This window comes from Geotrypetes seraphini, chromosome 3, assembly GCF_902459505.1.
Source record: "Geotrypetes seraphini chromosome 3, aGeoSer1.1, whole genome shotgun sequence".
Lineage (NCBI taxonomy): Eukaryota > Metazoa > Chordata > Amphibia > Gymnophiona > Dermophiidae > Geotrypetes > Geotrypetes seraphini.
In genome coordinates, this window is record NC_047086.1 from 98,422,528 (window position 1) to 98,447,606 (window position 25,079).

General features: G+C 40.3%; 1 long non-coding RNA gene across 1 annotated transcript in view; it reads right to left on the reverse strand.

The window, feature by feature from the left end:
* Nucleotides 1-534: 534 nt before the first annotated feature.
* The window catches only part of LOC117358119, a 118,989-nt gene continuing 94,444 nt past the window's right edge, over nucleotides 535-25,079 (reverse strand). The window contains exon 3 of the long non-coding RNA XR_004538943.1: nucleotides 535-644. This is a non-coding gene — a long non-coding RNA (uncharacterized LOC117358119). The remainder of the gene's footprint in view (nucleotides 645-25,079) is intronic.

The following is a 25,079-nucleotide window of genomic DNA, read 5'->3' on the forward strand; positions in this document are numbered from 1 at the left end:
CTACAAAATACGTATTGGTAAGGGCTCATTTGCTATTTTTTTAAAATAATGACTGAATGCTAATTGGCAACATTATGCTAGGGTGCAAGTTGTGTCTGGAAAGCCACAAACCTGAACATGATAAGTGGTATCAATGCCAAAAAAGAAATAAAACATATTCAATCAACTGTTAATTTTAACTAGACAGAATGAAGTAAGTACTGCTGTGTCATGAATCCATTAGCAGATGCTCTGGGCATCTCATAAACTGAGATTAAATGTTATTTGGGCTTTTTGCTGCCCACTTTGGTCATGTTGAAAATGAAGCTGACTAAAGATGGTAGAGACTTTAAATATGTCTCAACTCTACTTTGTGCACTTCAACATGGGCTCAATGAGCATTTTGGTTATTATCGGAACTGCAAAGATTTGATTCTGGCTGCAGTTATGCTGCCACAGTTATACTTTATTGGGTTGAAGGCAACAAAATGAAGATGAATTACAAAACACTTCTTTTCAAAGCAATGAAGATGGTGAAGCTTTCGTCGGAACAAACTCCAGCGGCTTTATCCAGTAATGATTGTGGTGATGAAGATTACTTCTTCAGTTTTCAGAATGTCGATGGCAATGACAGAAGTGATGTTGCTGCTGAATTAGACCTGTTTCTAAATGACAAATATTGTGAAGTAATCAATGTATCACAGTTTCTTCATATCAATGCCCTGATTTTTAAAGCAAGGGTAAATACTTTATGACTCCAAAAAGATGCAGAATGATAGACAAACATTTTGAAATGCAATTGTTCCTTCATTGTAATAGGAACTATTTAGTTAAAACATTAGCAAGTGTTATGCTTCAATAACAGCACCTTGATATCATAAAACTGTCATTGGACCTATTTCTAACTGACACTTCAAATCTGGAATCCTATGATAAACCAATCTGATTGAACAAGTTTTTGTTTCTTTCCTGGCACTGGCACAAGTGGAAGGCTCTGCCTGATGCTGCCATACCAAGGACTGCTGAATATAGATAATATTTGATTTCTGTAGTGCTTATATGCATTTTTTTTTTCCTTATTTGATATAAATATCTCTTTAATTATATTAGATCCCTAGTGGAGAATGTGGTGCAGTGGTTAGAGCTACAACCTTAGCATCCTGAGAGTGTGGGTTCAAACCCCATGCTGCTCCTTGTGACCCTGGGTAAGTCACTTAATTATCCACTGCCCCAGGTATATTAGATAGATTGTGAGCCCACAGGACAGATAGGGAAAATGCTTGAGTACCTGTATGTAAATCACTTTGAATGTGGCTGTGTAACTACAAAAAGGCAGCATTCAAGTTCCTATCCCTTATATTTGAGCATATTCTGTTTAGATATTTTCTTTGATAATGGATGAATTTCCATTTGCTAGAATTAATTTTGTCATGTTGAAACAACTATTTATATCCAAGAATTACAAAGTAACTAAAAGTTACATATCACTTTCACAGTACCTTACACTGTGGTTTATTAAATGACGCTAGAGGTTTTTAGAGAGGGCCGATGAGGTAAATGCTCCGACACTTATAGGAATTCTTTGAGTGTCAGAACATTTACCTCACCAGCCCGCTCTAAAAACCTCTAGTGCTGTTTAATAAAAGGAGCCCTTAATGTGTTACTTTCATTAAACATGTAACTCTAATATTACCTTTTCCTTGCAGAGACTAATAACTTTAATATATTATTTTTACAAAGTAAATTGTCCAATTCTGTAAATATAGGTACCTAGTTAAAGGACCCTTTTACTAAGCTGCGTTAGGTGTCACCTAACACAGCTTAAAATGGCATACCACAGGAAGCAATAGGCTCCAATGGTCACTGCCGAATTTGCCCACGCTATCTACATGCTAATGAATATTTGATTTTTTTTTTTTTTTTTTTTTTGAGGAGGTATGCTAGGGGGCAGAAGTGAGCGTTCCTGCACTAAACAGCACAGCTACATTACTATGTGCTAACTGGTTAGTACAGGATTAACAGATGGGCCCTTACCGTTCATGCAGTAATTTTATTTAATGACCATGTGATAATGACAACATTAGTGCATGACCATTAATACATACAAGAGAAGATCAGCCATTGTAAAGAATTGCTGCAATAAAAATGGCCTTAGTGAGGGAAAAACCCATGAAAGGATACAGCAAGACCATTTCTTGCTGCAGCTTAGTAAAAGGACTGCTAAGATAAGGCTCAAAAATTTAGGATTGGAGAAGTAGCCTAATGGTCTTTGTGATCATGGGGAAGTCACTTAACCTTCCTTTGTCTCTGGTATAAACTTACGAGCCCTTTAATAAAGTGTGTTAAGCCCTAAAATGTCATGAGGTAATTTCTCTGGTTGTGCGTGCTATTTATTTTTCTTGAATTATTATTTAGGAGAAAGCATGACATGGGTAAGGAATGGGAGCGGAAACACCAGCCAGCTATCACATTCACATTAGCGCATGCTAACTGGTCAACACAGAGTTAACATGGGAACACTCTGGAGGCAACATGTGCTTCCTTGTTAATATTTGTTTGCAGGTCCTGTGTGCAAATGGAAAAATCACTGAGGGACCATCAAAAAAGGGAAAAAGTAAAAGGCCTGTTTTCTAGCTGTAATATAAATGGGCTTAACACATGGAAAAGTCTCGTGTTAGGATGCACTAAGCCCGTTTTATATTGCTGCTTAGAAAAAGGGCTCCCTTAGATTGAAAACTCTCTCGAGACAAGAATATACCTACTCTACATGAATATAACTTGCTTTGAGCTACAACTGTAAAATGCTATGAACTAAATCCATTTCACTCTAGTTAGTTTTCAAAGGGGTTGATTTAGGTGCTTAACTCCAAAACGTAGGCAACATAGCACTATCAACCCGATATTCAGCGCTATTTAACCAGCCAGGAACAGCTACATTACCAAGTGCTAACTGGTTAGCACAAGATTACCAGGTGAGCCTTTACCGCTCATGCAGTAATTTTATTTAATGACCATGTGCTAATGACATCATTAATGCATGACCATTAATACATACAAGAGAAAATCTGCCATTTTGAAGCTGCAATAAAAATGGCCTTAGAGGAGGAAAAACCCGTATAAGGATACACCAAGACCATTTTTTGCTGCTGGCTCATGGCTGGTCAAATAGCACTTAGCTGACCAGACACTAATATCCAGTGCAAATGGCTGCCTATCTGCAAAATTTCAAGCACTAACGCTATGTTTCACATAAGAACATAAGAATAGGCTGTCAGACCAATGGTCCATCAGGCCCAGTAGCCCGTTCTCACAGTGGCCAATACAGGTCCCTAGTACCTGGCCAAAACCCAAGGAGTAGCAGTATTCCATGCTACCGATCCAGGGCAAGCAGTGGCTTCCCCCGTGTCTTTCTCAATAACAGACTATGGACTTTTCCTCCAGGAAATTGTCCAAACCTTTCTTAAAACCAGCTATGTTAGCCGCTCTTACCACATCCTCTGGCAACGCGTTCCAGAGCTTAACTATTCTCTGAGTGAAAAAATTTCCTCTTATTGGTTTTAAAAGTATTTCCCTGTAACTTCGAGTGTCCCCTAGTCTTTGTAATTTTTGACGGAGTGAAAAATCGATCCACTTGTAACCGTTCTACTCCACTCAGGATTTTGTAGACTTCAATCATATCTCCCCTCAGCCATCTCTTTTCCAAGCTGAAGAGCCCTAATCTCTTTAGTCTTTCCTCATATGAGAAGAGTTTCATTCCCTTTATCGGCTTGGTCGCTCTTCTTTGAACCTTTTCTAGTTCCACTATGGGCTCCTTTTACGAAGGCGCGTTAGCAGGTTTAACACATGTGACTTTTTATCACGCACTAATCCCCGCGCTAGCCGAAAAACTACCGCCTGCTCAAGAGGAGGCGGTAGTGGCTAGCACAGCCGGCAGTTTAGTGTGCGCTATTACGCGCATTAAACCACTAACGTGCCTTCGTAAAAGGAGCCCTATATCTTTCTTGAGATAAGGAGACCAGAATTGAATGCAATACTCCAGATGAGGTCACACCAAATCAGGCACTTAAATAGCTGGTTTGTCTTTGGTTGCTAGAAACGTAGCCAGCCAGTGTTGAATATCAACTTAGCAGCCAAAAATAAACCAGATATTCAATGCCAGTCAATGGTCCGGCATCGAATATTTTGGCTCAGCACCGACAGCAGGAGTCAGCCCAGCTATCTCTTGCAATCTGAACATTGACCCGTTTGAAAATTGATCCATAGGAGAAACAGATTCTAAGACTTTGAAAATTGACTGCATTATTACTAGCTTAAAATTCTTGCATAGCAGCACTAATATTTAGTTGGCAAGATAGTTGTCATTCAGTTTTGCTGTTAAGGTCACTGTTCAAGTCCTCTGCTTTTCACCACCAAAAATCTACAAATGCCTGAACTGATATGAGGAAAAGAACAGAGCTGACATCCATTTCACAGAAATATTCTGCCAGCGCTCTCCCACCAGCAGATTCAGCAACCACCTACCTTCTAGGCAGTACACTTCTCCCTCCATATTCGCAGGGAATACGTCCCAAAAAATACAAATAACTTTTTCTTATCATATTCACAGGTTTTTGTTATAGCCCCCGCGAATACTGTGAAATCGCGAATAAATCTTATCGTTTATATATGCGATTGCTTTTTAACCTTTTCAGGACCATAAGGATCGTAGGCCAATTTTTGTGGTTTTGATGACATTTTTATGGTAAAAAGGGCTTGCAGATGCCAAAAAATTGATTTTTTTTGTGAAATATCATTATTTTTATTTAAAAAATCACACTTCTGGCTTATGGACAGTGTGGCAAGTGAATCTTCTCGTCAATCTGGCAACGACGCTAATGAATGAATGTCGGAACCAGTTTGTTTACATAAAGGAAGTATCATATGGAATCCGTACATATCAAATTTAGAACTGTAGACTATCCCAATCAAAATTTATAGGATTTTAAAGTTATGGGACAAATATGTCCCTTGGTCCTGAAAGGGTATTGCAGCACCACACTGAAGCAAGTGTTAAATTTTCTCTCTGCACACTTTTCTCCGACGCTGACGTTTGCACAACCATGCTGAAAAAAAAAAAAGCACTGAACTTTCTCGGCACTCCAGGATGACATCATTTGGGGGCAGAATCATCAAGCCAAAAGCTGCAAATAACTAAAGTTGCGAGTGCTGAAGTTGCAAATATGGAGGGAGAAGTGTATATAACAACTGAACTATCAACTGAAAAAAAAAATCCACTCAGGCTCTTAAAATAAAGTCCTTTAAAAGTTATTAGCTACTTTAAATCTGTGTTCATCCTATGATATTATATAAGAACCACTTTAATCCTAAGAGTTTGAATTAAAAAAAATTAAAAAACAAAACAAGAAAAAACACTCAGAGGAATGAAGATTTTGCTTGGGAGGAATGCTAAGCTGCACCAAAGCTGAGGGCTTTGTTTCTGGCTTGTCATTCTAAAGGAGGTGAGGATGGATTATAATTGCACTGTGGGTCCTGAACAGAGGACCCCTGTAGGTAGAGCAAGCCTTTCAATCTTCTGATCAACGGAGCTGAAACAAAAATGCAGGAGTGCAGCATTCCCACGTTCTTTGACAGTTTCCTGCTGCAGATAGCATCCTTTTAAACCCTCCTTATGCTCTCATTATGCCGGGGAAATAATGAATAATTTGCCTCCTACACTCTTTGATATGCATGGTCAGATATTATTGGGTGAAAAGCAAGCGAGGCCTTCCTATAACCTTAATCCTGTTCACATTAATAAAATGATTTAGTTAAGCATTCTTGGGAAGCAATTATTTCCCTCAAAGACAATGACTATCAAAAAGTCTCTAATGGGCAAAAGCAGATCAGGTCGTCTCAGTGTCTCATTTCTTCAGTACACGAGAGATGTGTAGGCCTTTAACAGCAGAACTTCACTCTACAATCTTATCATTCCAATGCATATAGTTTCACATTATACCTAGCAAGTTAAGTAGATTGTTATTTAATCAAGGGCATAAGTTAAATATTTTTTTTCTATGTTGCATGGAAAAAATGTTTAAAGCACAGTCTACAACGGGGGAAAAGTGCAGGGTATTTTGAAAGAGAGCTCTTAGCATTCCTAGCAAAATTACAAAATTTCCTCTACTGGGCTGAAGAGGCAGCATATCTATTTACTGGTCAATATTCAGCTTTCAGCAGTGGTTGGGTTTTTTTTTTTGTGTGTGTGTGTGTGTGTGTGTGTGGGGGGGGGGTTAAGCTCTGATTGTTACTGACCAAAATAGGCCCAGCTATTCAGTGCCATTCAATATTTGCTGGCTGCCTGCCCTTATGCAGACTCTGGCCGGTATTCAGCTGAGACCCTGCATATGATAATGCTAATTCAGACTGATTATTGGCCAGGACCTGCATAAGGAAATGCCCCTCCTTTCTGATTCCCCTTGGCTGTGGGATATACTGGATATACCTCCCCCAATATGTATTTATTTCTTGGTACTTTCTATATCGCCTTTAAGTGCCACAACTTCAGATCAAGGTGGTTTAGAATTTAAAATCCACACAGAAGGAAAAAAACTCCAGGGTCTATTACAGGAAAGTACAATCATTCAGCAACAAAGAACAAACATAAAAACTCATAACCAGATAATGTCATCTAAAATCTGTCCCAGCGGTTCAGCCAACAGCAGCACATCCTCTTCCAGTGTTTGCCAACCACTTACCCTCGAAATGTTGATCCTCTCCCAGAGACTTCATCTAGGAGCTCCTATCCTGAAGTCCTCCCCCACGCATAGAACTCGGTCCTATCTTTGTCTCCCTGGTGGTCTAGGGATGGTCATTGCGGAGGAGTGATCCTTACTGAATTCTGCCCATGCTCAGGGTCAGTTTTAGACATTGTGGGACCCAGGGCAGAAATTAAGAAGGGACCCCACCAATCCCCCTCCTCCTTTCCTCCTGCTATTAACAGGAGGACACACGTCACAGTTTCTCTTTCTGTGGTGTTGCATTGTGTGTAGTGTTTGACTTCTTAAGGTTTCCATTTAATTTTTTGTCTACGTATGTTGTATTTTTATCCATTAACCTGTAAAGTGGAATAACACAGCTTTATCCTAAATTAAAAATAAACCCCCTCTTTTACTACGCCGTGGTAGAGATTTCTACCATGGCCCAGAACTAAATACTCCGAAGCTGCTCTGACGCTCATAGGAATTCTATGAGCGTCAGAACGGTATCAGAGCATTTAGCGCTCTGGGTCGCGGTAGAAACCTCCACTGTAGCTTAGTAAAAGGGAGGGGGAGGGGAATTCTTTTTTCTACCTGTGTGGTCTGGTCGTTTAATTTTTCTAATCATGATGATTCCAGTCTCTTTTTTATTTATTCAATTTTCTATACTATTCTTCCAGGGGAGCTCAGAACAGTTTACATGAATTTATTTAGGTACTCAAACATTTTTCCGTCTGTCTCTGTTTCTTCCTTCCACTGTCTTCTCTTAACTCTGTCTTGCCAGGGTTTCCTGTCTACTTGCCATTTTTCTCTCATCTCCTGTCTTCTTTACTTCCTCCATTACATCCATTTTCAGCATTGATCTTTTCCTGTCAATTTCTTCCATTTATTTTTCTGCCTCTTCGTCCAGATTTCATTATTACTACCCAGTTTTCAATTTCTTTCTTTTTACTACATCTACCTAAAGGTCTCCATCTCTTTCCCTCACTCTAGTCCTTCCATTCCTCTTCCCCTTCCTCATATTTCTCAGACTTTCATTAACTGTGTCTTCTCCTCCTTCCATCTTCTCTCTCTCCTATTCCATCCAGGCTCTTCTCTCTCTTCTCTCTCCCTTCCAACCAGCATCTTCCCTCCCATCCACTGTTCCCCCTCTCTCTCCACTTCCATTCAGTGTCACCCCTTTTCCCCCATTCCATTCAGAATCTTTTCTCTTTCCCACCCCCTCTCTCCACTACAGTCATCCAGGATCTCATCTGTCTGTCTCTCTCTTTCTCTTATGTCCCCACAATCTAACATCTTTTCTATTTCTTCTCCATCCAACATACCCTTTTGTCTCTCATCCCCTAGCATTACCCTGTTTGTCTTCCCCCATTCAGCTTCATCTGCCTCTCCCCCAATACTCCTGTCCCCCTCTTTCTTTCCTCCATCATGCGGCATGGTCCCATCTTTCTTCCCCCTCATCCTACTATTGTCCCATTCTCTTCCCTTCTTCCTCCTGATCACTCATGGAAGCCTTTTCCTGGTCCCTGCCTTCTGGAGTGCCTGTAGGAATCAGGAACTTACTTCCTTGCCTGCTACCCATGCTGCGGGACCCTAACCCTATGTGTGCCACTGCTAGCTTCCCACCCTTCCATGCCTGTCGTTCACTTGCTGTACCTCCCACCACCACCACCATAGCATACAAACAAAACTAACCCATGCTGCAGGGCCTTAACATTGTGCATGCTGTTGATGTCTTCCTTCCTTCATCCTGCGCCTCATGATGTAACTTCTTATTTATAGAGTGAAGAAAATGGAAGCCAGCAGAGAGATGCACAGCATTAGGGACCCACAACATGAGTTAGCCGCAGCAGAAGAAAGAGGGTAGCAAGTGAATTATAGGCAGAGAAGGGGGGAAGCTCACCTCACCAGGCAGTGGTGGCTCCTTATAGCTCTCCCCCTAACGCTGGCCCTGCCCATGCTGGCTCATTTTGCAAAATGCCTGTCATGACCTCATGGGGTAGACTCAGTCAGGTACCCACCCTCTTTCCCTTTCCTGTTTTTACATACTCATCCATGCCTGATGGGCAGGAGAAAAAGACATGAAGAGGTTGTTATAGCTTCAGGGAGGCAGATATCAAAACTAGTAAGCTTGATGCTAGGGAAAGGGGTACAGCAAAAGTAAAGAAATGAAAGGTATGAAGCTAGCATTGACCTAAGTTCCCTATAGCCTACAGGCTCAAATCCATCCCAAAACTAGCTATAATACCAGCAGCTATAGATCTGGTATAACTGGGGAGGTGGGGGGGGGGGGGCTTAAATGTGTCAGGGAACACATGTAACTTACAGTGTTATATGACGGGCCACTGAGAAGTTTTCAGCCCAACCAACAAAGTTGGGGCAGTCTCCACTGAGGGCTATACACATAGGGCTCCTTTCACTAAGGTGCGCTATTCTTTTTAGCGCATGCTAAACGCTAACATGTGCACGTTAGTCTATGGATGCATTAGCGGTTAGCGCGCATATAGATTAGTGCGTGCTAAACGTGCGCTAAAACTCTTAGCACACCTTAGTAAAACAGGGGGTTAGTCTAGCGATTTTCCACATTTTTCATTCTGTATTTTTCCAACAGTCGTAATCATAAATTTCTCTCCCATGGCCTCCTCCTGCAGGGCCTCAGTGTTCAATAATCTGTCTCTCAAAACAAATTTTTATTTGAACTGAAGTCCTAGATTTAAAGGTCTATCTTTCAAAATTCAGCACAGCTGAGCCAGGCTTGGCCCTGAGATCTAAACTTAGGGCCTCTTTTACAAAGCCACATTAGCAGGTCCTGGTGTGGCAAATGCATGAGTGTAGATCAGTGGCATACCTAGCATGTGTGACACCTGGGGCCCATCATTTTTTGGCACCCCCCCATCTGTACAAAAAACATGATTTTTAGTAACAAGCCACACGTCACACATGAGTACCTAGGAAAAGGCAGCATCTTATATATTGCAGTGAGCAGTACATCAAATACACCCATTGTAAAACTAAACAAACCAGACTAGTACAGATCAATCCTGCAGTCAATCCTAAGAGAAAACCATGTCTTTCGAACACACAGAACACAGAAAACACGTTCACCTAGTATGGAATGTCATCACAAACTTACCCTTCCCCCTTTTACAAAACTGTAGTGTGGATTTTAGCCATGGTGGTAACAGCTCTGAAGCTCATAGAATTCTGAGCATCAGAGCTGCTACCACCATGGCTGGCACTAAACAACGCTCCACAGTTTTGTAAAAGGGGGGATAAAATAGAAATACATAGACAAAGGTTAAATTGAACCAGCAAGAAGCTGGACTCTGCATACAATGCAACATTACAGAAACAGTGACACATGTCTCCTAAAGCAATAAATAAATTGTTACTCTCTTCCTTCCATCCACTGTCTGCCATCCCTCTGCCCCTATATGGCATCTTCTCTCCTTCTATGCCCCTTCCAGAAACTGTATGCCTCCCCCTTTCATCTCTCCTTTCACCCCCATTGGTCTGGTATCTGCCTCCTCTCCTTCCCCCCTGCTCTGGCATATCTCTCTCCGCTCTCTTCCTCCTGTTCTTCCCTGGTCTTCCTTCTCAATTTATTTTCTGCCTCTGTCTAAATTCTTTTTTACTGTTCAGTCCTCAATTTCCCTCTTTCACTGTGTCTACCTATAGCTTGCCACCTCTTTCCCTCACCTATCTTCTTCCCTCAATCCTGCATGTGCCCTTTTTTCTTTCTCCTCCCCACTTCCTTACAGCATCTTCTCCCCCTTTCCCTCACACTTCCATTCAGCAGCTGTCCTTCCTCTCCTCCACACTTCCATTCAGTGTCTGTTTCCCTCTTTCTACCCCTTCCATCTACTGTTCACCCTCTATCTCGCCCTTTCCATTCACTGCCCTCTGTGCTCTTTCTATCCAGTGTGCACCCTCTCTCTCTCTCTTCCATATGGCATCTTCCCTCTTTCTATGCTCCTTCCATAAACTATCTATCCCGTGCCCTTTTTTTTCTATGTACATGATTGATTTCAACTCTGTCACCTCTCCGTTTTTCTTTCTCTGTCACCACCCCCCTCCCCTATGCTCTGGCATCTCTCTCTTCTCTTTTCTTTCCTTCCCACCTCACGGTCTTGCATCATCCCTTCCCTGATTCCCGGCATCTCTCTCCTTTCCTTTTCTTCCATCTCTCCCTCCCCCTCCATGCTCTGACATCTCCTCCTTCCTTTCCCCCTTCCTTTTCCCTTGATCTGGCATACCTTCCTCCTTCCCTCCATGCCCTGGCATCTCTTCTTTCCTCCAAGCCCTGGCATCTCCTTTCATTCCCTCCAGTTGGGTACAGCAACACTCTCCCCAATTCTCTCCCCCTCTGCTCCGTTTCCTCCTTCTGTCACTCAAGGCCTGGTGTCCTGAACTTCATCGGGCAGCAGCAGCATTCACAATTCACTGCTGTTGCCTGCTTCAGGCCTTCCTCTCGGTTGGGTCCTGTCTTCATGAAAACAGAAAGTAGGCAGGACCCGGCAGAGAGGAAGGCCTGAAGCCGGCAACAGCAGCAAATTATAAACACTGCTGCTGCCCAAAGAAGATAATGGCACCAGGCCTTGAAGCACCCGAGGCAGGCCACTTCTCTCCTCTCCCAGCCGAATCCCCGCTGACCCTTCTATCTCTCCCCCCCAAGTGAACCTTTCCGACTCTCTCAGAGAGAGCAGAAAACCTCCCTCTAGTAGCGTCGGCTGCTTCGAGGCTTGCTCCTGCCGGTGCAGCATCACTGATGATGTCATCAGTGACGCGGCAGAGGGAGGAGAAAGCCACGAAACAGCCGACGCTACTGGAGGGAGGTTTGCTGCTCTCGCTGGGAGGATTGGAGCGCAATAGGGACCAGGCCGGCTGTGCACCCCCCCTAAGGCTGCACCTGGGGTGGACTTCCCCCCCCCCCGCCATCCCTCCTGCCTCCCCCTTGGTACGCCACTGGTGTAGATATAAGACCTTCTTAGATAGGACCCTAGCATTTCAAGCTGGTAGGCAACAATCTTGGTTAGGTAAATGTATTCAGCAAGCTATGTTATCCTATTGCAGTTTTCAGAAATTAAGACTACTTTGTTCGATAAGTTTATTACTTAGTGAGTTTTATTACTGAAATTCTATTTTTACAAATATTTGTATTTTTTACTCTATTATTGTATTTTGCTGATTGTCTAGCTCTTTATAGTGTAAACCGCCTAGAACTTTTGGTTATGGCGGTATAAAAGAATAAAATTGTTATTATTATAGAAAATTAATGGGCTGTGTCACGTTTGCCGCATGGGACCCTTAGTTTTAGTCTACCTGAGTAGAGCTTTTGTAGCTTATATGTACAATGTGGTGGTAGATGCTGGAGAACTTTGCTTCTCTTCCCTGGGCCTCTCTGACTGAATGGTGCTAAAGGTTTTTATTCTTCATTGAATAGACCCTCTCTGTTCTCCTCCTGCTGAAGATCAGTTCCCTGATCTATAGCTTCACTTTAAGGTATCTCTGTTTTTGTGACTGAGTGCTGTTAAGGGGGGGAGATGTAACTTCCTATAGACTCCTTCAAAAGGATTAAATCAAAATGAAATCCCTGTACATGATCAGCCAGTTCCATATTCTCAATCCCCAAACTTGTCACATGTTTTTTCAGGTCAACATAATCTTGCTGAGAAGAGAGGATCATTTTCACATGTACCTACATAAAAAAAAGTTTTAAAAAAATATCCTGTCTGAAAAGTCAATGAAAATAGGGAAAAAGATGGAAAAAATCCCATAAAACAAAAAACAACAGCAGAAATGAGAAATCCAAATGATAACAGAAAGGGCAAAAAAGAAGAAAATAAAGGAAATAAAATTAAAATATATACTAAGAAAAATATATCAAATATACTAAGAAATATACTAAATATACTAAGAAAAAAAAAAGGAAAACTGAATAAAATATGTAACTTAAAAAATCAGCATGAAGAACAACTTGAGATGGGAAATGAAAACTTTCCAAGCTTAGGATGAGCTAAGTAACAACAAGGACCACAAAGTAGGCACATTAAGAGGGCTTTATGTTTCAGAAAATAATTTAAAATATTATTTTCTTACCTAGGTGCTGCATAGATAATATCAAAGTGTAAATCAGGTGTTTTGAAACTAATTCAGATCTTACTTAATGAATTCAGCTGGCTCTGACAATAAATGGAATCATTGTATGCCATTGTTAAGCAGTTTATTCTGTTACCTTAGGTTGATTCCAAATTCTTATTGTAAACCTATTGACATGTATAGATGAAGATTTAGATCAGTATCTGCTATATACTTATATAGAGAGTTCATTGCTTTTGAGGCTCCTAATAATGTGAAGTATAATTCTTTTTGAGATTCCTTATCTGTTAATCTTCTTAGGTAAACTCAATGATGCCAGCCTTATGTATAGGGAAACAGGGTCAAAGAGCCTCAGCTATCAGAGTGAAGAACAATCCTTTAATGTAGTAGGAGAGGAGACAGAGCATGAAAAAAAAAAACTGAAGGATCACCGGGGGAATGCAGGATACAATACTTTCATCTATTGTATTGGGAATCAAGGGACTTCCATTGATACTTAATTTTTTGAAGTCGATATGGGGACAAATTAATGTTGTACTTGGGACATCCACACCACTAACTTATGAAGCTATAATTTGTGGTACTTTATTACATGTTAAACCTTCTTTGGATTGACATAAAAGCCAGCTTTTTTTAATAATGACGGGAATAGCCATCCAGATGATTACATGTAACTGGAAGAGTTATGATCGACTGAATTACACATTCTGGTGGGCAAACTTATGTTCCAGTTACAAGTATGAAAGAATGAACGCGGAATATTTGGGATATAGTAACGCATTTAAAATGGTGTGGAGCCCATTGACTGCATTTATTGAGTCACAATAACTGTCATGTACCTTTCCTTTTATTTGACTTCCTTACACATCCTGGGTGGGTGGGAGGAGGGGAATGTATTATTGTTTGCTATACTTAATTATCTATATTATTGAAATTAAATATGTATTTCTTTTATTAATTAGGGGGAGAGGGTGTGTGAAAATGATTGTTTTTTTAATTATTTGTGTATTTAAAGTGCGTTCTGTGTAGTGTTTATGTTTAAATTTATTGTATAATCATTTGATAAATCTTAACTAATTGTTAGTGTAGTCCTTATTCACTTCTCTCTAAATCACTAACTATTCTCTGTACTCTTTTTAAATCTCTAATATTGTAAAGCTATATGGTGCCTGTTTATATATTGCGGCCCCATATACACTGTAAAGAGATTATTGGTTTGAAGAAAGACTGCATACACTCAATTGTTCCCCTCGACCCTGAAGAAAAACATTGTTTGAAACATGCATGTCGGGAGAGGTGGTATTGATGAACATTTGAAAGCTAACCTCGAAGCTAAGTAGCTAAGTAATAAGATTAAATTAGAAGAAAAAGACATTAAGTAAGGAAATGAAGGAAACTAAAATGAAATACAATGAAGAAATAGTTATGGAATTATGAAATTAAGAATAAGTATGAAACTAAATGAATTTTAGAGTTTTGAATAAATAAACAATAAAGTGGACTGATGAAGACAAGAGATTGCTGGGCATTATTCATGGTCCAGTTGATATCCTAAGGTCCATACAAATGAAAAAATAAAGAATTAATATATATATACATATACATATATTATGAAGTATATGTTAGTATTAGACCAATAATCTCTTTACAGTGTATATGGGGCCGCAATATATAAACAGGCACCATATAGCTTTACAATATTAGAGATTTAAAAAGAGTACAGAGAATAGTTAATGATTTAGAGAGAAGTAAATTTATTGTGTGGCACTGTTAACATTGAAAATTAATAAAGATTAAAAAGGCTAAAGATTTATTCGATTTGAAGAGAAACCAGAGGTTTCCCTTATATTTATCAATTTAAGGTGTAGGGAGGGGGGAATTTTATTATTACATGTTTTATATGATAATGGAATATATGGGTGGGAAGGATGGGAAAGGGGAAGAGATAAGAATTTATGTAATGTACCAATGATTGTTTGTAAGTGATGTATTTATTGTTAATGTGAATGAATATATGTAACACTTAATGTAACTTTGAAAATGAATAAAGATTAAAAAAAAAAAAAAAATCTAAAACCTGGGGCTGGCTACTTGCAGTGGTGGGTGTACCGTGTACAAGCATGATAGTATTCTATCTTCAGCTCGCAAATTTTGGCTTCACAAAGCAGGATTACATCCTGGAAAGCTTTGATTGGTACAGAAAACTCGTTTTCATCTATAGTATTCAAAATCATTTTAAAAGAAAGCATATCTAATATGACGGGGTGCTGAAAAGTTCTCAGCCCAACCAAGAAGAAAATGATGTGGATATGGTTCAGTCAAGGATCTGATACAATGTCAAAACTGAGAATTTTGTTTCTGCAAATTGACACTTAAAGGTCCTTTTACTAAGGCGCGCTTGCCATTTTAGCGCACGCTAAATGCTAACGCATCCATAGACTATAATGGACGCATTAGCATTTAGCGCGGCTAAAACAGCCGGCGCGCCTTAGTAAAAGGACCCCCTTAATGAAATAAGATAACACTGTTTTCAGCCATAGTAGCAAAATAATGCTCAGAATTTAGGAAGTTGGTTGGTTGGGCTGAGAACTTTTCAACACCTCCTCGTATTAGATATGTAAATGGCAGAGAACAGTTTGTGAAATATTATGAAAAGCATGTCATAGGATTTCATAAGTGCTTGACATGAGTGTTTTTTTTTTTTTTTAATCAAATATATAAATTGCAAGTATGGATCCAATTTAAAGAACATTCTACAAGGCTATGGGGCTCATTTTCAAAACAGAAAAATGTGTAAAAAGTGGTATAATGGGCAGATGAACTTGAATCTCAAAAGGGAGGAGGGGGGGTGTTGAAGGTGTGGTTTGTGTGGGACTAGGGTTGGTTTATAATTTGAATTTCTTTTTGCAATAATGGAGCATTTAGAAAATGTCCAGGGCAAAATTTGGATGTTTGAGGCTAGACCTATTTCAATAATGAATAAGTACAAAATAAAAGGTGCCCAAATTGATGAGATGACCACTGGAGGGATGGAGGCATGCTCCCCCAGTGGTCACTGACCCTCTCCCCCCCAAAGATGTGAATGAAATGGTTCATACCAACTTGTATGACAGCTTCAAATGTTATGGTCAGTCCTATTGGAGCAGCAAACAGGTTCCTGAAGTAGCCTAGTGGTCAGTGAAGTAGTCTATAGAAATGAGGTCCCAGGCAGGGGAGGCAGGAGAGGGCAGCTGGAGCGCCGGCAGGTGAATAAAATCACTCGCGGTCTGCTCCAACTGCCTCTTCCTGAACTTATGTTCTTAAAGTCGGGCTACACCAATCAGGGGATGCTTTGACACGCAGTTCCTAATTGGTGTAGCCCGACTCTACTACAGGAAGAGGCGGTCTGAGCAGACCACGAATGAGTGTGTTTGCGATTCGCAAACTGCAAATTCACAGGGGAACACTGTATAAGTGTGTGTGTGTGTGTGCTTGTATATATATATATAAATATAAACACACAGAGAAGTTGAAAAGACTGCCATGCTCTGTGTGCTTTCCCTACTTATTCGTATGTAGTCTTTAGCTACTCTGAATAAAATTCAGATGTTTCGTGCAGCTTAAAAAGAATACTGTTCCCCCCTGTATGAACACCACTCTTTTAAAAAAAATTGGTCAATACTTCTGTTACCGATTTGTTTTATGCACACTGTATGCACTCCAGGGAATTATGCATTAAAAAAAAAAATCATCAAAACAATGTACAGAAAAACAACATATTGAACAGAATAATATTTGTAGTATTCTGGAAATATATGGAGTTATTTAATACTTAAATTACCAGTCTAGTATATTCCTGTTGGCCTTGTAAACAGTAATATTTCAGCAGCACTAACCAAAAATCCTGAGGTTACTAGCAACCATAAACTTTTGTGTTTTTGGTAGGTTGCTAAATGGCCACCAGGCTTCAGCTCTGGTACAGCCTTTAGGTACAGCTAATATAGATAATATGTGCTGTCTGTATGAGCTGTACCTAATAGAGCTGCAGGCCGAGATCCAGGGAAGTGCTGCTGCACACAGGGCTCTGAAGAAACGTGCATGGCTGTGCACCTGCCCGCCTACCCCTTCCCCCCCTGTGGTCCAACACCGACCCACCTTGTGAGGCTGCCCATATGAAAAATAACTTGTGAAAAAACTGGAAACTTGCTGGACTAAGTATGTAGCCCTCGGTGGAGACTATGTTGTTCATTTTGCTTTTTTTTACCAAAGTTTTCAAACCACCTTCATATTTATACATTTTCATTGTTTGCCTGTGAAATACAAAATCAATTTTAAAGTGCTTATCCTTGCTCATAACTTGGGATTTGATAATAATAGGCCTCACTTGGCCTCTTCAGACTCTCTATATGAAGATCAGTTTCAGCATGTAGGATGATGATACCCCATCCTTCTAGTGCTCGACAGATATTAACATGGAAATATGTGTTTTTCTGCCTAACCACCTACCAAAAGTGATTAAGGGCCCCTTTTACAAAGCCAGGGTAGCAATTCTTCTGCAGCAAATACACCAAAGCTCAAAGAAATTGAATGGGCTTCTTTGCATTTGCTGTGGCTTTGTACCACTATGGCTTTGTAAAAGGAGCCCTAAATTTGATGGAGGCTAAGGAACAATGGGCCCTTTACTGTTGTACACCCTCAGGCACTGTCCTATTGTCATAATGGTCAGTCTGCCCCTGGATGCATGTTAAACCCTGCTAAGCAAAAACTGCTTTCACCACATTCTCTGACAATGAAGTCCAGAGTTTAATTACTTCAGTTCGTTTTTTAATCTACCATGTAGTAGCTTCATTGCATGCCCTTGAGTCCTAGAGTTTTTGGAAAGGGTAAACAAGTGATTCATATCTACCTGTTCCACTACACTCAGTATTTTAACAGATCTCTAGCATATCTTCCCTGAGCCATCTCTTCTCTAAGCTGAAGAGCCCTTGCTGTTTTAGCCTTTCTTCATCAAGAAGTTGTCCCATCCCCTTTATCATTTTTTTTTTTTTTTGCACTTCTCTGTACCTTTTCTAATTCCGCTATACCTTTTTTGAGATTTGGTTACCAGAATTGCGCACAGCATTTGAGATGCAGCTGCACCATGGAGCGATAAAAAGGCATAATAACATTCTTATTTATGTTTTCATTCCTTTCCTAATGATTCCTCATGTTCTATTTGTATTCTTAGTTCCTCTTTCCCACATGCATCACATGCTAGGTTGTATAGAGAGAGGCATAACCAGTAGAAGAGGCCTCACTTGGAGAATTATGTTCCACTTTAGAGGCCATATCTGGCAAAGGATAGAAGAAGACTTGAAGCAGTCCATAGAAAGGTGACAAAAATGCTCATGGGTTTGTGCCAAAAGACATATGAGAACAGGCTGGAAGTCCTGAATATGTGTATTCTAGACTGGAGTTACAGGGAAGGTATGATACAGACATTTAAATACTTGAAAAGCATTGATATAAAATCAAGGGCTCCTTTTACTAAGCTGCGATAGCGTTTTTAGTGCGTGCAGAACTTTAGTGCACGCTAAACCCGCGCTACGCAGCTAGAGATAACACCAGGGCAATTCTGTGCGTGCTAAGCGCGCACTAAAACCGCTATTGCAGCTTAGTAAAAGGAGCCCCAAATCTTTTCTAGAGAAGGGAGAATGGTAAAACTAGAGGGCATAAATTGAGGCTACAGGTTGGTAGACTTAAGTGTGACGTTAGGAAATTCTTTTTCACAGAGAGGGTGGTTGATGCTTGGAATACTCTCCCGAGAGAGGTAGCGGAGAGGAAAACAGTGATGGAATTTTAAAAAAAAAAAACATAGGATGAACACAGAGGGGTAAATTCTCTATTAGTACGTCTAACATAGGCATGCTTTAGACATCCGGGAAACGCAAGTGTCAATCAAACGGTACTTAGGCGTGCGGTAGACGTCCCTACAACCTCTTCGCGCAAAATAGACGCAGGTTTCTGAAACGTCATTAAGACGTCTCCAATGGACCCGTGATAGACGTGGGTACGTTTTTTTTTTGTTTTTTTTTTAAATTATACTTTATTTATACTCTTTATTATCACTCATTCAGCATTGTAAGTATAGGATGATGAAAAAGATAACTAAAACACAGTATACCATTTTGTAAACTATATATTAGTTGATCTAGCAATATCAGTGAGGTAGGGAATGGCAGACAGAGAACACTGCTGTGTTGTATCTTTTTCCTCTAGGATATCAGAATTGTACAGTTTATCATTAATACAAGGAATCTTCATTCTAAGCACTGTACTAATGGATATATGACTGTAAGTAATCTGTTCCGTTTAGGCGTCATACCCGGAAAAGTGGTGTTATTTTTGCCCTTACCGATCAGCGTCATTTGTGCTGCAATTCTTTAATACATATTTGATATTTGTTTTCTACTTGAAAACCTTCCAAATCTTTAGGCATTCCTTTGCTTAAACTTATTTGAGTTCATCCTGATATGATAGCTAATGAGCATAGACAGCTCAGTCAAGTATGATATGAAAGGGTGGTGAGATGGACCTAAGTAGAAGCAGCTGTAGCTCTATGTGTTAGGAGCCAGCCTGTGCTCCTAACATCCAGCGGTTGTCAGTTCTACACCCAGCACATCTTTTAATTGTGGCATACTACTTTGAAGGTGCAGATTGATGAGGTCACAATGAGGTCAGTTTTGTGCAACTGAAGACTTCCATTTTGCAATGAGGGAAGCTTGAATGTTAAGGTGTGTATCTGTTTATTCTCTTTTTAAGTGCTGATAATGTGTGCTGATTTTTCTTTGTTTTCAAAAGAGAGCCGATTGCAGTGCTGTTTGTTGAGAAAAAAAAGGGGGTTGTAAAAGCCATGTGTAAATTATATTATTGTTCGGGCAGAAATGTAGTTTGTTATCCATGCAATATAATGTGTTCCATTGACATTATATTTATTAGGACAGAGAAAAGATGAAAATTACCTATTCAAACTCACTATTGGAATTATTGATGAAAAACACAGTGAACGTCTGCCTCGTGTCTAACAAAGAGCCGCAATTACGAAAGTTGAAACGGCATTGAAATCCAAGTTAGACCAGGGTTTCTTACGTCTACATAATACACGATATTTAGACGCAGGCGTTCGCTCAGGTAGCGCCTATCTAGCGTCCCCATTTGGCACGCCCACGGAATGCCCATGGAACGCCCACGTCCAGAGCTGGAGACGGGACTATGCTTTCTGTAGACGTCAGTCCGTCAACTACCTCTTAGGGACGTCTATGTGTCATTTATTTCCCAATTAACATTAATTAAGACCCTTAACTCCGTAATTATTCACTTACATCGGACGTCCAAAGCACGCCTAAGTTAAACGCAGTAATAGAGAATTTACTCCAGAGAGTCTCTAATAAGAAAATAATGGGTATAAATTGAAGCATTAAGGTCAGTACTGGGCGAACTTCCATGGGCTGTTTTCCGTGAATCGCTATTCAGTTTAGGATGGGCTGGGGAAGGCTTTAATGGGAACTCCAGTAATTTGGGATGGTTTAGATAGGCTGGAGTGAGCTTCACTGGCAACTCCACTAGTCTTCTATGATCTATGGCCCAGAAATATCAAAGAAAAAATACAATTTAATTTAATCATAAATTTATAATGTGTGTGCCTGTTGGGCAAATTGGATGAACCATTCAGGGCTTTAAGTGCTGTTATGTACTATGTTACTTTGCATTTGCTCACATTAAATGTCATCTGCCACTTTGGTGCTCAGTCTGATGCCCAGTCTCCAGTCTAACAAGGTCCTTTAGCAATTTTTTGCAATTATCTTGCAATTTAATAACTCTGTGTCATCAGCAAATTTTGTTATTTCACTAGTAAATCACATCTCTAGATCATTGATAAATATATTAAAAATCATTGATTCCTGCACAGATCCCTGGGGAACCCCACTATCTACTCTTCTCTCTTGAGAATATTGACTATTTAACCCTACTTTCTGTTTTCTATCTTTTAACCAATTCTTAATCCATAATAGGATACTACCTCTTATCCCATGACTTTCTAATTTCCCTCAGAGTCTTTCATGAGGTACTTTGTCAAACACCTTTTGAAAATCCAGATACATAATGAGGGCCATTTTTGAAAAGTTGTCTAAGTCCAATTTGCATGTTTCCAGCAAAACATACACAAACGCAAGCACAAAAATGGGCAATTTTGAAAGTGTGACTGTTAGACGTAAATTTTTTTTTTTTTTTTTTAAATCATCCACTTGGACATTCAGGCCACCAAAACATCCAAAGTTATACCCCATTTTTGACAAAAAAAACAACCAACTTGTAAACATTCAAATGGTCTGCATTTGGATGTAGGAGGGGCCAATCTTGTAACAGACTGGCTACTTATACATAACAAAGCAGTGGACCTTAGAGGGCATTGCTGTGAATTTCATATAACGGGTGCCAGATGTACATCTCATCATAACTTCCTTTTAATTTAGGGTGAGCTCCCCAAAACCTACTATATTCACCTATCTTCTACCTCAATAGCTCTTATGGCTGCAGGTGGCTCCTATATAGCAATATAATAAGGTTTTGATAGGCTCATACTTTCCACTATCAATGTAGTGATTAGAGTGGCTTATGGGTCTGTGTCCTCCTCTTTGTGGTTCACTAGCCACTCACCAGGCTACTTAAGAAATCTGTGTGCTACTCTAGTAGGCTTTCCCATTCCAAGTGCTACAGACAGGTATGTACTTTTTCATTCAGATATTTGTGGAGTGGAAGGGGGTCTGTGACCACTGGGAGAGTGTTCAGGGAGGGAGGGTCAAGGCTTAATCCCTTCAGTGGTTATCTGGTCAGTTTGGGTACTTTTTGGGCACCTTGACACTTCTAAAATAGGTCTAGCCAAAAACGTTTAAGTTCCATCTAGGATGTCTTAGGAAAGGTTTGATTATGGCCTGTAAAACGTCCAAGTTAAGTCCACCAACAACCCACCCATAACACGACTCCCAACATGCCCACTAAAACTCTGAATGCACAATGGCTTAGACATTCTGCTAGATGTCCAGAAAGTTGATTTTGAAAATCAGCACTGGTATGTTTTGGGTGGACAAAACGTTCAAATGCTGACTTATGTCATTTTTTGGAAATCCAAGAGTTTTGAGTATGCCCTTAGTTATCTTCTGGCTCGCCTTTCTCCACATGTTTATTCACCCCTTTAAAGAAATGTAGTAGATTGTAGAGGCAAGATTTACCTTGACTAAATCCATGTTGGCTTTGTCTCATTAATCCTGCTTATATATGAGTATTCATATATGCTCTGTAATTTTTTTTCTTTATAATTATCATTTTCTTTATAATTACCATTTTGCCTGCCACTGGTATCAGATTCACTGGTCTATATTTTCCTGGATCACCCCTGGAACCCTTTTTAAAAACTGGCATTACATTGACCACCATACAATACAACTTCTTGTATCGCACAATCTTTCTACATGGAATCAATGCGGCTCACAGCAAGAGGGTTTACATATGTGACTTTAAGTTAGAGATAAGCAAATCTAACATAGATGCTAGGGTGAGATAATAATGATGGGATGGGGACAAAAGCCCAGATTCTCAAAACTTTAACATGATTGCTAAACTGGTTTCTGACGGTTTAGCCTGCATGCATTTTAGCGGTGGATTATCAAAATGGCTTATCTTAGTCTTTAGTGAGCTTTCTAGCAGTTTCCGACACTGCCATACAAATGGGCTCTTCAATAATGAAATGAGCCAAGCCATTCTCTAAGAGTGACGTTGACTTTTGATGACAAAAATCAGTGACTGGCCCAGGGGTGCCGGTACAGTGACAGCACTGTTAAAAGTGCATCTTGTGGCATGTGTTTTGACTGTGGCTAATGAAAAAAAAAAAAAAGAATTACATGAAGAATCATAAATTGTTGTCTATTTTATTTTTTAGTGGGAGTAGTAAAAGCAGTCTTCTTGAGTGTGTGTATTATAACCCCCTTTGGCAGCAGGAATGATGCCCAGTCTCTCCCGCTGTCAAATGACACACACCACTGAAAAACCCCCAACAACAGTGGGAGAGATGCCCAATCTCTCCTGCCCAACTGATACCCTCCCCTCCCCCCAAAAGAGGGGGAGATGCCCAATCTCTCCCACCGCCAACCAATACCCCCCTAACTCCCCTCAGCAGTGGGAGACATTGGGCATCTCTCCCTCTTCCGGGAGGAGGGGGGAATCAGTTAGGCAGGAGAGATTGGGCATCTCTCCTGCTGTTGTTAGGTTTTTCTTTCTTCATTTATTCTGCGCATTTGCCCACCACTATAACCAGCGATGGGCACATGCAAATTTAATGAGTCTTCACTACTCTCCACCAATCTCATTTGCATGAGCATTTTTTGGGAGAATGACTCACTTTTTTACCATCATTACTATAAAGGCTGCGACAGCAGCCCGTCAGTTTTTTACGTGCTTTTTAAAAAATTCTAGCCCAAAGTTTCTAAGAAGTGTTTGGTAATTATGAGGGGAAAAGGTATGTTTATAGTTTTTTTTTTGAAAAGACAATACGTGGTGAGTTGTTGCAGATATCTGGGTAGATTGTTCCAGATGTATGGTCCTAGGAACTCAAAGATGGAATTAAACACCTTCTTCCGGTGTACATGTTTAAAGGATGGGAATGGTATCTTGAAGCACTGAGTAGACCTTGAGTTGAGGGAGGCATAGGTGACCTTAATGTTGGACACCAGCCTACTACTTATGGAGAATTTAGGAAAAACCTAAAAACATATCTGTTCCTGAATATTTAGGTAACTGACCTGTACAATCTTAGTCCACAATATCTGATCTCTAGAGCTGTTTATCACTAGCTCTTAACTTTGTTAATTCTACTCAATCTGTAGCATCTTTTAATCAATGTAAACCACATAGAACTTCACGGTCCTGCGGTATATAAACTGTTATTATTATTATTATTATTGCTGGAAGTTTCTCCATAGATGGCTCCATAGTGCAGTTTAAGTAGTAATGGACTGGCTCTCTCGAAATGGCTGGATCTGAAAATTAGCCTCGCTGCTGCATTTTGGTGCATTTGTAGTCACTTCAGTTCTTTCACCATCCTGTATTCTAGTTCTGTGTTGGATTTTAAAGATAAATTACAAAGCTCATTTCTTAGGACAGGATAGTAAAAGGGCCTCTAAGTTTGTACTTGAGGCAATGACTTAGCCAAGAAGCTGCAATGGGATTTTACCCAGGCTTCAGTAGGCTACCATTCTAACCATTAATGAAGTATATTGTAGAGTCATGTAGCATCCTTTAATGCCCATTGGTACATAAGTGAAGTAAAGTAGCTAGCAGATTTATTTATATTTTACTTTTATTTAGATATATATTATAGACAGAAAACACTCTGGTCAGAGAAATCAAACATGAAAAGTCAGAAGAATTGCAGGAACAGTTATGAATTTGTTTTTCTTTGTTATCTTGAGAGTTTCCTGGCTGGGTTTTCCAGGAATCGTGCACATTCACCCATTCAGCACACATAAACGGTTCATAGACAGTAACGCGGAAGACAAAGGCGCGCGCCGACAACTGAGCGCAAGACGGAGGCGCGCGCCGAAGAAAAAGACTGATTTTAGGGGCTGCGATGGGGTTTTTTGTTGGGGAGCCCCCCCACTTTACTTAATACAGATCACAGCGGCGTTGGGGGGGGTTTGGGGGGTTGTAACCCCCCACATTTTAGTGAAAACGTAACTTTTTCCCTGAAAACAGGGAAAAAGTTAAGTTTTCAGTAAAATGTGGGGGGTTACAACCCCCCAAACCCCCCACAACGCGGCACAATCTATATAAAGTAAAGTGGGGGGGTTCCCCCCACACACACCCCATTATAGCCCCTAAAAACAGTCTTTTTCTTTGGTGCGCGCCTCCGCGCTGCGCTCAGTTGTCTGCTCGCACCTTTGTCCCGGCGCGCTTTTGACCTGACACCCATATAAACAACGTCAGAGGGTGCAACAAAATGTTTTATTGAGATATCTACTTGAGCCTATTCCCTCATAGGCTCAGGAAAGGCAAAGATGTACTTTTTAACTTTTATATCTCGTGGCTAGTGCAGCAGCCTGTACACTTTAGGCAGTTAGCCATATCACGTTCAGTCCAGCAACTTCAGCTTTTGGTCAATTTCCCCAGTTTTCTCAGGTTTAAAGCACCATAAGTCTGGCTCCTACTTCACTTGTTAAATAGTCCAAACAGAAGAACATTTAGGAGAAAGAAACC